Source organism: Schistocerca americana, chromosome 8 (genome assembly GCF_021461395.2).
Source record: "Schistocerca americana isolate TAMUIC-IGC-003095 chromosome 8, iqSchAmer2.1, whole genome shotgun sequence".
Classification (NCBI taxonomy): Eukaryota; Metazoa; Arthropoda; class Insecta; order Orthoptera; family Acrididae; genus Schistocerca; species Schistocerca americana.
Window position 1 is genome coordinate 412,136,167 of NC_060126.1, and position 7,069 is coordinate 412,143,235.

Genomic DNA, 7,069 nt, shown 5'->3' on the forward strand with positions numbered 1-7,069 from the left:
ATGTGAAACGAAACGGGCACCGTGCAGCGATACGCCACAAGAGGGCGATCAAGCGTAGCGTAAGCAGTCTCTTCAGTAGTGTTATGCCAATAAACTGCAGTCATTACTGTGCTTTCCCTTCAACATTATTTGTGTGATCTTCCAGTTTAAATTATTCGTATCTGTAATCACTAAGTATACTCTACTATTATGAAAAAGAAAGAAAAAAAGAACACGATGAACCTCGTAAGAATTATCCGAATCAACATCTACATTTACATGTTTATTCGGCAATTCACACTTAAGTGACTGGCAGAGGGTTCATCGAACCATTTTCACACTACTTCTCTACCATTCCAGTCTCGAATGGCGCGTGGGAAAAGGAACACCTAAATCTTTCCGTTCGAGCTTTGATTTCTCTCATTTCATTATGATGATCATCTCCCCCTACGCAGGTGGGTGTCAATAAAATATTTACGCAGCCGGAAGAGAAAGTTGGTGATTGAAATTTCGTAAATAGATCTCGCCGCAAAGAAATTGTAATTGCCTTTGTTTCAGTGACTGCCACCCCAACTCGCATATCATATCAGTGACACTCTCACCCCTATTGCACTATAACACGAAACGAGCTGCCTTTCTTCGCACTTTTTCGATGTCCTCCGTCAATCGTACCCGGTAAGCATCCAGCACCGCGCAGCAATATACCAGCAGAGGACGGACAAGCGTAATGTAGGCTGTCTCTTTAGTGGGTTTGTCTCATCTTCTAAGTGTTCTGCCAACAAAGCACAGTTTTAGTTTCGCCTTCCCCACAATATTATCTATGTGGTCTTTCCAATTTAAGTTGCTCGTAATTGTAATTCCTAGGTATTTAGTCGAATTGGCAACCCTTAGATTTGTGCGATTTATCGTATACCCAAAATTTATCCGATTTCTTTTAGTACCCATGTGTATGACGTCGCACTTTTCTTTGTTTAGTGCTAATTGCCACTTTTCGCACCATAAATAAATTCTCTCTAGATCATTTTGTAATCTGAATTGATCGTCTGATGATTTTACTAGACGGTATATTACAGCGTCATCTGCAAACAATCTAAGGAGGCTCCTCAGATTATCACCTAGATCATTTATATAAATCAGTAACAGCAGAGGGCCTATGACACTACCTTGTGGAACGCCAGATTTCACTTCTGTTCTGCTCGATGATTTAGCACCCATCACTACGAATTGTGACCTCTCTGAGAGGAAACGAAAAATCCAGTCACACGACTCAGACGCATGCATGCATGCAATTTGATTAATAGTCGCTTGTGAGGTACGGTATCAAAAGCCTTCTGCAAATCTAGGCATATGGAATCGATCTGAGATCCCTTGTCGACAGCACTCATTACTTCATGGGAATAAAAATAGCTGTGTTGCCCAAGAACGATATTTTCTGAATCCGTGTTCGTTATGTATCAATAAGTCATTTTCTTCAAGGTGATTCATTATGTTCGAGTACAGCACGTACTCAAAAATCCTACTGCAAATTGAGGGCAGTGATATGGGTCTGTAATTTAATGGGTTACTCCTATTTCCCTTGTTGAATATTGGTGTGGCCTGTGCTACTTCCCAGGCTTTAGGAACAGACCTTTCGTCAAGTGAGCGGTTGTATGTGATTACTAAGAAAGGCGCTATTGTGTCTCCATATTGTGAGAGGAACCTGATTGGTATACCATCTGGTCCGGAAGACTTGCTTTATTTAAGTGATTTGAGTTGTTTCGCAACACCTAAGATATCTACTTTTATGTCACTCATGCTAACAGCTGTTCTGGTTGCGAATTCTGGAATATTTACTTCGTCTTCTTTCGTGAAGGAATTACGGAAAACTGTATTTAGTAACTCCGCTTTAGTGGCACCATCGTCGGTAACATTTCTATCGCTATCGCGCTGTGACGGCATAGACCGTTATTTTCCACTGGTGTACTTTACATACTTCTAGAATCTCTTTGGGTTTCTACCATATTTTGAGACAATATTTCACTGTGGAAACTATTAAAAGCATCTCGCATTGACCACATTAAATTTCGAGCTTCCGTGAAACTTAGCCATTCTTGGGGATTTTGCGTTCCGAATAGGGCGAAACTCGGTAGATGTGATGTACATTTACAGATCAATAACTGATCACAGTTCAGAAAAATTTGATTCAAGAGAAAGAGCTTAACAAATTGATCAGGCCAGTAACGCGTTGGTCCACCTCCGGTCTTTATGAAAGCAGTTATTTAGCTTGGCATTCATTGATAGTATTGTTGGATGTCTTTCTTAGTGATATTACGTTATTTTGTCCAGTTGACGTGTCATATCATCAAAATCCCGAGCTGGTTGGAGGGACCTGTCCATAATGCTCCCATCCTTCTGAACTGAGGAGAGATCCGGTAGTCTTGCTAACCAAGGTAGGGTTTAGCATGCACGAAAAGATGTTATAGGAACTCTCACCGGTGCTGGGCTGGCATTATCTTGCTGAAATGTAAGTCCAGGTGGCTTGCCGTGAAGGATAACCAGACGGAGCGTAGAGTCCCGTCGACGTACCGCTAAGCTGGGAGGGTGCAACAGATGACAACAAGAAATGGCAGCCCAGACCGTCCCTCCTGGTTGTCGAGCCGTATGGTTGGTACCCCACTAGTGTCCGGGACGTCTCCAGACACGTCTTCGCTGCCCATCGGTGGTCAGTTCGAAGCGGGACTCAGCAAGGGAGGCAATTACACTCCAGTCACTGAATCCTCCTCCGTGGCTGCCGTCGCTAACGCACGCTTGTGTGATAGTATTCGATTCCGGGATAAGCCGGTTCGAATCCCGATGGTGGAAAGAATTTTCACAGCCAGTATTTGGCCGGCAAGTGGAGGAAAGGTGGTGGCATAAATTTCCTGATCACGAGAAAATCTCTCCGCAGTGCCTCTTGACGTGATGGCATGTGACACTGTTGATGGTGATGTGTCCGTCGGATGGGGACTTTTGGTTTTGCGGCACCCTCGGTGCTATTCGTGAGGAGTAGGCTAGGTGCTGACACCGGGTTTGACCCTCTCCCTCCTCTCTTCCTCACCAGACAGCACACAATACACGCATGCAGTATTACAAATATTGTAAGGGAACATGTTTAAAGAAAAGGGAACTCCAGTCAGTAAGTTTCAAAGCCGATCGGATGGGGATTTAATCTAAACGTTTACGTTTCACATACATTTGTATCACCGAGGACAACATTTCGTGCTTAAGTCAGCTGCAGCTCTTAACCACAAATTCTCAATTACCTAGCGAACAGCTTTTTCGCGGCCTCATATTTACCGGCTTCTTTTGCTTCAGCGAGTATTATGCTGAAATTTAGACTGTGCCAATTCTTACTACAAATTTTTTTCGCCGTTAGCTGCACCTGGCACTCTTCTCCTCTCAGTTCACGCCTCGTAATACTGGACTGATTGGCGCGGCACTGGTTGGCGAGTTGACGCAGGCAGAAACACACCAGTGAGGACGAAAAACGGGGATGTGTTTCTCGGGTGTAAAGCGGCTGCGGGACACGGCCGTGACGTGGAATGGTTGCGCAGGCTGGTAATTGGCCGGCAGCCAGCGGAAGCGGAAGTGCGACCCTTCCGGCCGTAACCTACGGGAGCGTCCACGCACGCGCCGCTTCCCCTGGACCCAGCTGCGCATCGGAATGAGAGGAGCCTGGAGCCACAGCCGCGTCTGGATGCTGCCCTCGTCTCCGCCCGCCTTTGTGATTGTCTTCCGTCGTTTGTTGTTGCTCGGGGACATCTCTGGCTGTTTAACTTTTAATAGCCACTCGTTCTTCTCACAACGACGAGACAGGTGCACCCGGCGTCTCCCACGACCATCGAGTAGTAATGGGACAGCAATTTCAGGGAAGAGCGTCGAATGTTATGAAAGACACAGAGCCGCGGTAAGGCTTCTTCCAGCATTCCATCTGCGTGAGTCGACTACGTATTCAATGGGCATTGTGCGCTGGAAGTGATGCCAATTAGGCAGATGCCAATTATATCTCGATATATTACCTTGCACGTCATTACGGGGTGAATAAACTTATCGTTTGGAGCGCAAATGGCACTGTGTTACAATACAGAGTGTTCATACTGTAAATCAGCTACAGAAAAGTCACCATTTATTGTGAAAAGGGTTGATAATACAAATGTGTGACGCAGCACTGAATGCAGTATATCATTAAGATCTATTCCCCCTTACCAAACTGTTATTAATTCGTGAAATCGTTTCATCTAAACTGGTTGTGTATCATGATGCCGGGTAGGATAAACCAGCAGTCTCGAAAGCAGCAATTGAACATATTCGGCAGTCAACTGTAAGTAGCATATCCTGAACGGACATGCCTGATCGTTCATAATGCCTCAGTTACAACAGGGTATGGGCACACAATTTCTTTTCCAACAAGATCGCGTGCCTCCACGTAATCAAAGTGTAGTTTTCGTGTACCTCTGTAGGAATGTGCCGACATGGACTGGACGAGGTGGAACAATATCCTGGACGAAACGATCATATGATGTAACCCAAATGATCTGCGTATGGCCTCTGTGATTACGTAGGCTTTCCCAGCGTAATAAGTCTTGAAAGTCTGTTCGGGTTTGCTGCCGGATCCTAAAATCAACTTGACTCGATATTTCGGCGATCCAACTGTTCGCCATCTTCAGGAAAATGCTGTTTCTGCTGATGAGTTCCGCTGAGAACTGACGCCAGGCTGCAAATCGACGTCCTATGTAGGCCACCGTTCAGTACACGGCGCATGCGCCTCCCATCACGGTTGCTGCCCTCCAAGACAGGGAGGTGGAGCCTCCCTTAAATCGGCAGTACCAGAACACTGCTTGAATGAGGGACACAGTATGGAATTTGATGAAACTGTGGTAGTTGCTAACATTTCCGGTTTCTGGAACAGTGTCTATAAAGAGGCGATTGAAATTAGGTTGGTGGATAATTTAATCAACAGAGACAATGGGTTTCCTCTTAGCTAGACGTGGAATCCTGTATCATCTCGCATCAAAATTGAACGTTCTTCGGTGCGGCCCTGAGTGCGATATATCGTGGCCAGCAGTGTTCCACTAAGGGCGGCGCCACCTCCCTGTCTTGGAGGGCAGTAACCGTGATGGGCGGCGCATGCGCCGTGTACTGAACGGTGGCCTATATAGGACGTCGATTTACAACCTGGCGTCAGTTCTCAGCTTGACTCATCAGCAGAAGCAGCATTTTCCTGAAGATGGCGAACAGTTGGATCGCCGAAATATCGACTCGAGTTGATTTTAGGATCCGGCAGCAAACCCGTAGAGACTTTCATGTTTATTCCTCTGCTTCCGGGACACGTTGATGACAACACGTAAAACAAGCACTTGCCACCATTCATCAAAACTTGCTTTGTAGGAATTGGCAAGAAACTGATTACAGATGGCACATTTGTCGCGTTACAAAAGCCGGCCACATTAAACATTATGGAACATTTTTATAAACACCCTGTAGATAATAGTTCAGTTCACAGTCAAAGAGGTATCTGTAGAAAGAAGGTTTAACTCAACATAATAAGTCCAAATAAAATGAAATAACCCCAAATCAAATTTATATAAACTAAAACGAAAAGCCAAAATGGGATTCTGAACCCCATCTGTGCTCTACTACACTGAAGCATGCGTGTTCAAATACAGATATATGTAAACAGACAGAATACGGCACTGGGCTCGGCAAAGCCTATGTAAGACAACAAGTGTCTGGCAAAGCTGTTAGATTGGTTACCGCTGCTACAATGACAGGTTATCAAGAGTTTGAATGTGGTGTTACAGTCGGCGCACGAGCGATGCGACACAGCATCGCCGAGGTAGCGATGAAATGGGGATTTTCCCGTTCCACCATTGAACGAGTGTACCGTCAATACCACGAATCCGCTAAAACTTCAGATCTCCGACATCGCTGCGGCTGGAGAAAGATCCTGCAAGAACGGGACCAACGACGATGAAGAGAAGTGTTCAACGTGACAGAAATGCAACCCTTCCGCAAATTGCAGCGGATTTCAATGATTGGCCATCCCAAGTGCCAGCATGCGAACCATTCAACGAAACGTCTTCGATATGGGCTTTTGGAGCCGAAAACCCACTCGTGTACACCTCGCATGGTCACGTCGACTCCGACATTGGACTCTTCATGGGCCGGGCACTACAGTCTGGAACCGCGTGACCGCTACGGTCGCAGGTTCGAATCCTGCCTTGGGCATGGATGTGTGTGTTGTCCTTAGGTTAGTTAGGTTTAAGTAGTTCTAAGTTCTAGGGGACTGATGACCACAGATGTTAAGTCCCATAGTGCTCAGAGCCATTTGAACCTTTTGAACTCTTCATGATTGGAAACGTGTTGCCTGCTCGGACAAGTCGCGTTTCAAATTTCATCGTGCGAATGGACGTGTATACCCATACAAACTCATGAATCCATGAACCTTGCATGTTAGCAGGGGACTGTTCAAACAGGTGGAGGCTCTGTAATGGTGTGGAGCGTGTGCAGTTGGGGTGATAAAGGGCTCCTGATACGTCTGGATGCGACTCTGATAAGTGACACGTACGAAAGCATCCTCTCTGATCACCTGCATCCATGCATGTCGATTGTGCATTCCAACGGACTTATACATTTCCCGAAGGACAATGCGACACCCTACACGTCAAGAATTGCTAGAGACTGGCTCCAGGAACACTCTTCTGCGTTTAAACATTTCCGCTGGCAACCAAACTCCCCAGAAATGAACATTATGCCTTGCAACGTACTGTTCAGAAGAGATCTTCGTCGCGTGGTACTCCTACGTATTTGTGGACATCCCTGCAGGATTTATTGTGTCAGTTTCCTCCGGCACTACTACTGACATTAGTTGAGTCCATGCCACGTCGTGTTGTGGCACTTGCACGTGCTCGCGAGGGCCCTACACGATATTAGTCAATTCTAACAGTTTCTTTGGCTCTTCAGTGTATATTTTCTCTGTTTAAAACATGTTCAGTGCTTCATGGATGTCTCGAAAAAACAACGTTAGCAGTTACTTGACATGCATCTTGCCATAACAACACTCTCTGATCTC